Here is a 12,098-nt window from a genome sequence, read left to right on the forward strand (position 1 = left end):
GGTAAGCCTCTCTTTCTCTTTCTTCTTCTTCTTCTTCCCCTTCCTTTTATCTATCCGTTCAGCTGTGATAGCACAGGGAAGGGGCCGGACAGCTTAGCAGTCCCACCCTGCACCTAAGCCAGGCAGGCAGCGAGGGGAAGGAAGGGAGGCTGAGGAGGAGAGAGGCTGGAGGAAGGATGGATGGATGGATGGATGGATGGATGGGATGTGTGTGTTAGAGTCTAGATGCTGGTGGGTGACTGGTGGTTGAAGATGGCTGTGGAAGAGGCTGTGAGATGGTGCTAGTGCCTGTGGGTAGACGGACAAGGCGAGGAAAGGGAGGGAAACGGGACTACAGTGGGTCAGGATCCCGAAGGGGGGGTTTAAGGAAGGAGTGTGTGTGTGTGTGTGCTGATTTAGCCCGAACACACACAACTCCCGCGGGGCCGGTCAACTGGGGCTCGTCCCCTTCCACTGCAGTGCATAGCCACAGCGACACGGTCACAGCCACAGTCACACACACACACACACACACACACATACCTCAGCATGTTTGCAGCGATCCATTCTTTCCCAGCAGCAGCTCCGATGTAGATAACAATATCTGTGTGTTAGCATGAACCCCTCAGACAGGAAACATACATGAAAACGCAGGTGACTGTGTGTGTGTGTTAGTGTGTGTGTGTGTGTTTGCAGTGATGGATGACGGCTCGGTCGCAGGACATATGTGACCTAGAACCATCACAGTACATGCATCATATATCACATTAATGCATTTGAGCACTCTGTGCACAATGTGGGTAAATTGCGTGCCAAGCATGTCTCTCTGTTCCTTTCAGGTCCATTATCGCACGCATTATATCAGCAAATGTTAGTGTCAATACGCCAGGCACTCATTTTAGGCGTAGGAAGGTGTGAGAGGTGTATGAGTGTGTGTGTGTGTGTGTGTGCGCTTGTGCAAGCCCTCTCTGCAAACAGCCTGCTAAAAACAATAGCCCTAGATTGCACTGCTGATCAGAAGGGGCGGGTGCATGCGGCTAGAGTGGAAAACAGAGGGAGGGAGAGAGGGAGGAAAAAACTGAATGGAAGGATGAATGAATGAGGGCTAAACCTTTTCAGAAGTGTTCCATTTTTTTTCCCCCCGATGTGAAAAGATCTGCTGTGTCCCGCACAGAGAAAAAAGGGGGAAGGAAAAAAAAAAAAAAAAGAGGAGATAGAGGGTGTACATTAGGCTATTACATGGAGCAAGCAGCAAGGGTGAAGCTATGCTGCTGCCATGTGACTATGCAGGTCTGAGCACCTCTTTGTGTGTGACGGGAGAGAGAGGGAGAGAGTGATACTGTGATAGAGAGATGGATAACTGGCAAGATAGAGAGAGAAAGCGGTGGTGTGGATGGGGGTGGAGGGGAGGGCAGAGAGAGAGAGAGAGAGAGAGAGAGAGAGAGAGAGAGAAACACGCAGGAGAGGTGTGTAATTGAAAGATCTGGTCCCCATGTCTATCCCTCCTGTAATCTTCTGACTGGTTATAATCCATGTGAGTAGATTAACTGATGATTTACTGCCATGTTGACTTTCATGATGCACCATAACAACACACGCACACGCACGCACACACACACACACACACACACACACACATGCACGCACACACGCACAGTGTTTTTGGTTTATTGCATATCTTCCTACATGAAGCCATGTTGCAATATAAACGTCATGTTACAATATAAATCACACACAATATGCATGATTATATTTGTCCTCTTATCATATTGTACACAATACCTATACATAAAGATGTACATGTGCATCTACATACACATATACATACATACTGTATACATACATACATACACATATCAATATACATGTACTGTACATACACATACAGTATATACACATACCATACATATACACATACACATAAATATACATATACATACCCAAGTGCCTTATATATAGTACAAATATGTCTCTTAATGATTTCTATATCTTTCATGTTTGTCATAGTCATGTACCAGTCATATGCCATAGTCATATAAATGCTTATAGACAAGAAGGGTAATACAGGCTTTGGGCCATACTGCCTCCATGCAGCAATATGTGCTGGACACGTATCTAAATATGCAGATTATGCCCCAGTTTACATGTGTGAATAAACAGCAATGTGCACTGAAACAGCTAACGTGTGTGTGCTCCGAGTGCACGAGTGGGGTATGTGTGCTAACATTAGCGTGTGTGTGTGTGTGTGTTTTTCCGTCTAAGATGGGAACGATGGCTGCTATGGTATTTACTCCGCTGTTGCTAGGACACTCCCTTTGAACATTTTAACCGAGCCTTCTCATTGGCCCGCTGCGATGATGCAAGATTCCCTCACCCCAAATCTTTCCTGTGCGCCCATAGAAACATGCCCGTCTGCATTTCCTCCTCTCTCGCCTCTTCATCTTTGTCACTCTTTGTCTCACACCCTCTCTCTCTCTCTATCGGCGTCTCTCCTTTCCCACTCTCTCCCTCTCTCTATTCATCTCTCTTTCTCCCTCATTAACTCAGACTCTCGTTAATGCGTCCGAGCTCTCGGTATTGCTCCACTTCTTTCCTTTCGAGTCCTCCCAGCGGTCCTCATCACCTCGGTGTATATATTCCGTCACTTCCTTCTCCCTCATCCAGTCAAATGCTCACCGCAAAATGGTGTTGACAGCATGCGGCGGCGTCTTCCAGCGCCGCACAATCGCTCCGTCCCGCTGTCTTGAGGAAGATTAGCGCTCTGCGTGTCTCACAATGTCCCATTTCCCCTGTCCGTATGAGGTGCAGTATCTTATTAGGCTGGCTTAGCATGTGTCAGGATTATCAGATTTGACAGGGCGGAAGACAGGATTGGGAGTCGGGGGGGCGAGGGGGGGGTTTCTTTACATTTGCCCTAATGTTATGTCTACATTTTCCTCGCTACATCGCCTTATGTATTTCAATCATTTCTCCTGAACCCTATGTTACAATTGTACCAAATGTTATATCCTGTTTCCTGTTGTGACGTGTGATGCACACAGCAGAGGTGTGCAACCTTTTGGCTCCAGTTGGCTAATATGGGATGGGGAATTGGGAACAGAGGATGGGGGTATTTTGGGTTAGAGAGGGGAAAGAGGGAAAGAAGGGGAGGAGAGGATGGGGAATGTAGGGTAACCTTTGTTTTGTTTGCTGCTTCTCTCTTCACTGCATCTCTATTTGTCGCCTCAGAAGCGCTGTCACCACATCCCATCAGGCGTCATGACGCGTAATGATCTCTTCCAGCCCTCGCTGAACCAGACGCTACTGAGGTCGCCGCATAACCTCAACTGACAGTCTATGAATAAAACAGATGAGTGACGCGTGAAAGTGTTCAACCGCTGCAAGGTCCCATGGTTCACACCTGGAAAAAGTGTTTTGGCAAAACAGGCAATTAAGGAGAGTGGTTTTTCATCAAATAGAAATGAGCCACAAGCTAGGAAATATTCAAAGGGCGCATTACCCAGCGAACATTTTGACATATGCTGATGCGACGGCCTACAACGTTAGAAACCTATGTAAATAATGCCATAATGAAAGATGAGAAGTAGACGTCTATTGCTGCTACCTGCATCATTCTGTAAGATCAGGACCTAAATATCTTTCTGATATCAAATCAAAACTACTTTCAAAGGTTTCAATAACTTTTTACCATGACATAATATCATATTGAAAATCTTGTACTGATCTGGGTTGATGTTGAACATGAACGTTCGGTCAATGGTGGATCATTGCTATCAGACTGACTTTTGGTGATGAATTGTAAGATGCTTGAGGAGAAGCCAGAAGCAATTGAAACAATTGAATGGGCAACCATGTTGTATTCAGTCCAATTAAAATATGACATCTTCCATATGTCCGCCCATGTGGCACAATTGATTTTTCAACATTCTTGAGAAAACTCAATCCGCAGTTTATCCAAACACTCTTAATCTTGTTGACTGGCCATCTGGCCAGCAGCAACATCTGTCACTCAAACATCTGTCTCTTTGGGAGCTCTCACGTTTGTTGTTGTTGATGTTCCCTTTGGTTTTAATTGGAGTTCAGAGGTCAAAGATGAGAAGTAGACTAGTATTGTGGTGAGGGCTGGGATGATTTGGGAATTTGAGATGTGATCCTTCTCTACCTGGTAATCCCATGGTTTCTAATCCAGTGGTGTCGGGAATCAGGGATTACTCCCTCGGAGCAGATCTGATCCCGTTAAAAGGGCAAGGGGTGGAGCGACGGGGGGGTGCAGGGTGCTGAGGGTGGGTCAGGATGTAAGATGTAGGAGGTTATAATCATGGATATTGAAGAACATACAGTACATACATCTGGGGTCTTTGGTAGCCCGGAGGGCTGGGAAAAACTGAGAAAGTGGGGGAAACCTTGGATATGCAGTAAGCAAAATAAATGCATTCAGTGTATAGCTAAACTGACCAGAAATCTCTCATATATTCAAATTCTAGAGTATATTATATATTGTGTATCTCACACTGAACAAATGAAATTATCTCACCCCATCTGCAGATTTTAAATAACTTGTAAAAATGGCTATTTCTTGCAGTGCATTTAGAACATGAAGGTCTACTGCAATTAAATACATGTCCACCGATCAAGTGACTCCACTGAATCAATGAGAGAATCAATTTAGGGGACAGAAAAACCTAATTCTCTGCGACAAGGAAGCTGAGACCGTGCAGATAGCTCTTCGATCATATTACTTAACCCTCAGTGTTGGACGGCACTGGTGGGAAACTACCGAGAAGTCCAATTAAACTCGTGTTATCGTCCTTGTTCCGGGTGTCCAGCTGAAAACTATTTGAAATGTGCGATATTACATCCGGGAAGACGCGGAGACAGGCCAGAGCGAACCCTCTCTTGCCTCTCTGAGTCTACTGCTAACCAGACATGACTTGGCTTGCCTCGCTCTCTCTCTCTCTCTCTCTCTCTCTCTCCCTCTCTCTCTCTGACTGGGTGCAATCAGATTACCTCTGATCTGCTCTCCGAGGAGTTCCGATGGATATCGCGGCCTGTTGGCTGTCAATCAGATCAATCGCCGCCCACTAACGTCGATGGATAGCTCGAACGCCCGCCCTCTGGCTGCATTTAAAATCAATATCCCCAATTCAGTGTACACAGCATAGGAGGAGCGAAGCCAATTTAGCCCTATGGAGGAGCAGGCAGCGAGACAGAGGAGAGAAAGCGAGACAGAACTCCAATTAGCGCGTAAGAAGTGAAGAGGCAAATTATCTACTTAGCGATGGTATCTCCATGCAGGCTCCAGCTATCTTAATAAGCCAGGAGTTCTGCCAGGTAATATCTGAGTGTTTGGTTACTGAAGCTCAAGGTAAATATACGCATGGGGACACTTTGTCTGTCTGGGATGAGCGCATATACGTGGATGAGGGAGCACATTTAGCGTAACACCCGTGCTGGGAGTGTTTTTTGGCGTGACACCACCCCGGGGACTCTGCTGATGGTCCTCTAAAGCTCTGCTCTTCTTCTTTATCTCAGTATCGTTGTGTGTGTGTGTGTGTGTTTGTGTGTGTGTGTGTGTGCCAGTTCTGCCACAGGCACACTAGGATGCTGGCAACCATGCCCATGTTCAGTGTTTGATCAGTCAAAGTGGCTGGCTAGTGAGGCTATACACGTAGACAAACACACTCTCTCTCTCTCTCACACACACACACACACACACACTCACTAATTGGTTCAGCTTGATTCACTGTGGAGCAGACGGCAATCTATATATATCGTTCTTTTTGCATAAAACAAAACAAAACAAAAAAACGGGCATATCCCTCCCAAAAAAAAAAAATGACTGGACAGAAATAAACTCAAGTTCTCAAACTCTCACACTGCAGGACTGAAGTGTCCCAACTCTACTTTTTCAATTCATTCTCATCATATTCCAGCCATTTTTTTTCTTCTCTTTTTATTTATTTATTTTCTGAGGCCAAACCTTACATGGAAGCTCATTTCCTATATGTCCATAGCTGCGGCTGTCCTGCCCCTCCCTGTGGGACGGGGAGCAGCGTAGCACCGTGTCCCGGGCCGTGTGAGACACACACTGCAGCACGGTGTGATGGAGCGTCGTCTCCGTCAAGGACACAGCGCCGGCTCTTCCCGGCCTGCGGAGGACGGGCGACCTCGGACGCGCGAAGCTGAATATAGATTCTAGGTCACGCTGGAAGGGGTTAGAGGTCGCCCATTCATCCGCCGTGGGCCGAGGGAGCGAGAGAGGGAGAGAGAGAGAGAGAGAGAGAGAGAAAGAGAGAGAGAGAGAGCAAATGAGGCAAGAGAAGAAAGTAAGGAGGCATTTGAGGATTGTGGCCATGACAGAAAAGAATGTGTGACTGTGTTACACATGCAGACAGAGAGACAGACAGGCAGGCAGATACAGAATGGATTGAAAGAGTGAAGGGGAGTTGAAGGAGAGAAGAGTAACACAAGACAGCGAGACGCCAGGGAGTTGAGTTTAAACTGCCTTTATGTACTGTTTTATGGTAGTCTCTCTCTCTCTCTCTCTCTAACACACACACACACACACAAAGACAGGCATGCACACATGCACACACCCACACACAAACATACATTCAGTTCAATTTGATTCAGTTCAGACCAGCTCAATTCAAATCCAATTAATTCCGTTCAGTTGTCTTGTGATTCCATTGAAATTAAGTGAATATTCACCCACACACACACACATACACACACACACACGTGCACACTTACGCATGCAACTACACGCACACACACACACACAAGCACAATTACAGGCATGTGCATGTATAGACACACGCACAGACATTCAATTCAATTCTAACCAGTTTTCAAATTAATTCAAATCAGTTCAATTTTATTATCAATCCACTGAAATGGATTGAATATGTACACATATGCACGCACACACACACACACACGCACACACACACTACACTGCCCTGACCTATATAAACCGGTATATAACCAGTCCATCAGGGACAAAGAGCGCCTGTCTGTACAGACATGTGTATGGCTTCTTTCTTTGTTTACTGATAGCAGGGGGTCAGGGAAGGACAGGGAGGAGGGGGGGTGCAATGATATTCACATCAATGACACTAGCAACATACACACACAGACAGACAGACACACACACACACATACAAGCTCCCTGCGAGTATGTAGACCCCTAAAAGACTAGCGCTCCCTTTGATAGCGGCTAATTGGCATCCAACATCCCAAATAAAGGAGCTTCAATCATACATGCGTATGTTCTCTGACAGCGAGAACAGCGAGAGGAAATCACTCCTAAACAGAAATCCAAGGCTGCAGTTTTTTCCATTTCTGTTTTTCCAAGGTTCAAAAAGCCCCCCGAGCAAGACCACGGTATTCAAATATTAATGGCTACATTAAATAAGGCATATATTAATCTCTGTGGTGGAGAAAAAAAGCAGAGCACTGAAACAGAACGATCATGTTAGACATCCACAACACACAGTATACTGTATATAACATATGTAAATTCGCTGCTACCATTTAAGCACCTAATGCATACAAATCCCCTAATATACACATTTTCATAATATCTCCGTAAAAGAAAAAAAGGAATATTAGCTTGGTTTTTATCCACTTGTGAGCAAATAAGCCATGAAATCCCTCAGTTCCTGCCCCAGTTCTTTATTTTACTCAAAGAATTATCATGCTGAAGTGTAATTCATTGTACTACACAATGGGAATGGATTCAAGTGCAGCTTAAATATCCCATACCATCTCTCTCTCTCTCTCTCTCTCTCTCTCTTTCTCTCTCTCCTCCCTGTTTCTTTGTCAGCCTCGCAGCGCAGAATCACAATGCTCATTTGCAATCGCCCTTTCATGAGGCACCATGCGCTGCTCTGGACTCAGACTCAGCCAGCGTGTGTGTCTGTGTGTGTGTGTGTGTGTGTGTGTGTGTGTGTGTGTGAGGGCAGAGAGTGAGGACTGAGGGAGAAGGGGGAGGGGTGATGCTGGAGAATCGTAACCCCCTCCTTCCTTCTCCCTCTCTCGCTCTCTGACACTCCATCCCTTGCTCTCTTGCTCGTTCGCTCTCCCCTTTTATTCTTCTTCCCTCCTCACCTTACTGAGTAAGGTACGCGTGTCTCTGTCTATCATTGTGTGTTATTATATGTGCGTGTGTGTGTGTGTGTGTGTGTGTGTGTGTGTGTGTGTGTGTGTGTGTGCGTGCCTGAGGCAAATTGGCTGTAGCATTCCATCGGCGGTCAATCTTTAGCGTTGGTCTAGCCGGCTCTGACACTGCCACCTCCCATTTACTCCTGACACTGGCCCTTTGTCAATGCACATCTCCTCTCCTCTGCTTTCTTCTCATCCTCCTCTCCTCTCCTCTCCTCTCCTCTCCAGTTCTATTCCTTCATATCACCCTGTTATATACTGGGAAAGAAAAAGGTGTGTGGTCATCATAAGGCAAACGACCACCAATTTTACTTTTATTACACCAGTTTTGATGCTACTAAGTATGCTATGAATTTACATTGTAAGAGTGATGTCAGCCTAAAAAGGAGGTTAAGCTCTACTTCTATGAATAAAAAGGTGGATTAACTGAGTCTAGGTGCGTTTACCCTCCACTACTTTTCCCCCCCTCTCTCCAAAACACACACACACACACACGCAAGCCGGCGATGCGACCGCAGCCCCCCGCACTCGTCTCCATCTTCAGAGAGAGAATAAGCCGGGGAACAAAAGAAAGACGGGTGAGAGGGAGGATATGAAAGAGACACGACGAGAGAGGACGAGGTCAAAAGGGTCCGCGGTGAGAAGATGAGTGAATGAGCGGCAGCATAAAAGAGGGGAGCGGAGCGAGAGAGGGGTGTGTGTCGAGAGAGGGGGGGGGGGGGGTTGAAAGGTTGAGAAAGTGAAAGAAATGGAGAGAGAGCGAGAATGGGAATAATCACCATTGGGTCTTTCAGAGAGGGCCTGTGCAGCGAGCAGAAGTAACGTGAGCTGAGTACCTCGGACTCAACAAAACAGACAGATGTCTCCCCACAATGACTTGCTGATCTTTCACTCTCTCTCTCTTTCCCTCAGTCCCTGTGACACTCTCTCCATCTCCGTCTGAAATACATATCTGCCCAAAGTCAATGGAAAAGCATCTACATTTATAGAATGTCCCTCCAGCTGGCTAGTCTTGCCTTACAGTGTCGAATTTGTGGAGGTTGCAAAGTAGTCTAATATTTGATTTGTATGATATTGATTCATGATGGAGCTCATTAAGTGACAGTGCCAAATTACCAAATGATACCACATGATGAAGGAGTCTTCCTGTAGTCTGGTTTAAATAGTTCAACTGTAGAAATATTCAATGTTGAAATTGTAAATATCAAACCAACTAACTTTGCATTAGTCCTGGATGACTGGATTGTTGATAGAGCAAAGCAGCATAAAATCAAGGTTTAAATGCACCTAAGATGTGTTGAAGATCTGATCATCCAAACTAGTTCCATCCACCAGCTGCATCTCCAATCCACATACAGTATAGCAAGTACAGAAATAGAAATAAAAGTTTGTGTGTGGATCAGACTAGGAAGTGTATAGAAAGCAAACAGGTGGCAGGCAGCTACTAATGAGCACTAATAACGGGCAGTGGTGGCCTAAAGGTTAGAGAAGCGAGCTTGTGACCGGAAGGTTGTCGGTTCAATCCCCCGGACCGGCAGGATAAATCTGGGTGGGGAAAGTGAAAAGCAGCTTGCCCCTCCCTCATTACCACCACTGAGGTGCCCTTGAGCAAGGCCCTTAACCCCAACCGCTCCAGTGGAGCTGCTCAGTGGCAGCAGATCAGACTGTGGTTGTACTGGTCAGCTTCCAGGTGTGAATGTGTGTGAATGTGATCAGGGCCTTCCTAAAAAAGAGAGCATTGCTCTCAGTGAAACTCCCCCTGAATAAATAAAGGTTAAAAAAAAAAATAAAAAAAATAAAAATGATAACAGCTGCATAAGAGTGCCTTTTCGTCCGCTAAAGACCATGGTATACCTAACGACTTCTTCTCTGGTTGGAAACATGACTAAATGTGCATATGTCAGTGTGAGTTTCTCAGCACATTTACCTTACTCATCTTTCAATAGCATGTAAATATTAGGAAGGTAAGTGACAGGTGCAGCAATGTGCGTTTTTGTGCGTTGTCTCGCATCTAGACCCAATTTGGATAATGCATGGAAATGCCAGGTGTAAAGGGGCCAAGCACTAATGCAGGCTCAGGTACAAAGGTAGGAACTGCAGTCTCACACAGGAGGTATGGGCTACTTGATGGAGTATCAACCTCCTATTTCCTGGTTCACGTCTTCACCTCTCCTGACCTCACCATGTCCGGTGCGGTGCTTGACCTTTGCCCTCTGCTGAGAGGAGAGATCAATAAGCATTGCGCGATTCACTTGCAGAGAACGCACAGTCAAAACAAAGCTCCCTGGGTAAGGGAGCCGGCATGTAATTCCAGGGAGTGGACGGCCCAGTTTATAACCCCCATAAGTAGAAGAGTCAGTGGGAACATGGATTCTGCTTTGGTGTCCCAAGCACTCTGGTGATTAATGAGAGGATGGTCTGTCAGTCAACAAACCATCTATCTATCTATCTATCTATCTATCTATCTATCTATCTATCTATCTATCTATTCCATCCATCCATCCATCCATCCATTCATCCATCCATCCCATCTGATTGATAACATTGAACTTTATCTGACTACGCGTTGCCATGAGAATCAGAGGCTTGGTTTCCGTGGCAACTATTTCTCAAAGCCCCCCCTCCCCCTCCCCCTCCTCCCTCCGTCTCTCTCCAGTCTGCACTCTCTCTTGATGAGATACGATGATGCAAGGGCAGCAGCAGGAGTGTTAATAGTTACACCAGTCGGCGGGTAACACAGTGTTGGAGTTGTGAGCGAGGCACAATGAATTAACATAAGCTTGACAGGCTTAGTCCATTATCTATAGAAATGTGAAATGGCATACCAAGGCCTTCAAGGTTCTGGGATTAGACTTTGGCTTTGTGAAGGGCAATACTGATACTAATGCTTTTGGACTGAAGCTGCCGATATTCAGTATCTTGAATTATACAGCATTTGCTTCTAATCATGCATTGTGACTGTATTTATATGAATATGAACACGAATACCAATATACGAACTTGAACAGCATCACTCCCCCTTGAACTATTAATGGAATGAAGCAAGCGAGGATGTTTATTGCTTAGCAACAGAGAACACATTTTTTGTTGGCTGAAGGCCAAAATAAAATGATTAAATTAAAACCCCAAGCTTGCATCTTTGTTTGTTTGACACTATTATAAAAATGTTGTACATGTTGTATAAAAGCAGCCTCCTTCCTCTGACTGCAGCACTCTCCAATAATCATGACACATCACTCCCTCTTACATGTTAGTGCTTAAATTTGACTATTTTCATACAAAATAAATACAAGGATTCAGTGTTTCCTCCCCGAATTTTATTTAGTCAGGGTGGAAAAAGCCTCTGAATCAGCATTTAGACCATCATGGGACACTAAAACTCTCCACTGAAAGCCAGACTAATGAAATTCTCTTAGGTGGGTCAGCAGCCCCTTAAGGCAGGGTGAGGCAGGTTTCACTGCAGGTTTTACAGACTGACGCCCCTGAAGCTGCGGAGTAAAATCATATCCTCTCCTCCATCATATTACCGGTGGACGACAGTGACTGGCTGACATCTGATTTTTAATAAAAGGCCAATATCGGCAAACCAATATATCAGTTTAACCCTCGAGGGCTCCGGGGCTTCTTCCATTCTCTCTTGTCCTCCCTGCCCTTGCCGGCCGCCTCTCTCTGTCCTTGTGTGCCTTCCTTTGCCCTTGCTGACTCAACGTGAATCACAGCTCGCCACTTTCCTGCTTCGCTGTGCGCTGCACTGTGCGCGATGTTGAAATATATGCTAATGTCTCTCTATCTGTCTCTCTCGCTCTCTGTCTGTCAGGTGGTGGGTGCTGATGCTGTAACCAGCGTGTGGAGCTGACAAGCCCTGGTTGATGCAGTGAAGTGTTCCAGAGGGATAAACGCAAGCAAAGGTAGGAATGAAAAATGAGGGGCGAGGAAAAGGGGGGGGGGGGGGG

This window comes from Centroberyx affinis, unplaced genomic scaffold (genome assembly GCF_046629955.1).
Source record: "Centroberyx affinis isolate AG114_WGS23_722 - 3 ecotype Tasmania unplaced genomic scaffold, CSIRO-AGI_Caff_v1 ptg003327l_1, whole genome shotgun sequence".
Lineage (NCBI taxonomy): Eukaryota > Metazoa > Chordata > Actinopteri > Beryciformes > Berycidae > Centroberyx > Centroberyx affinis.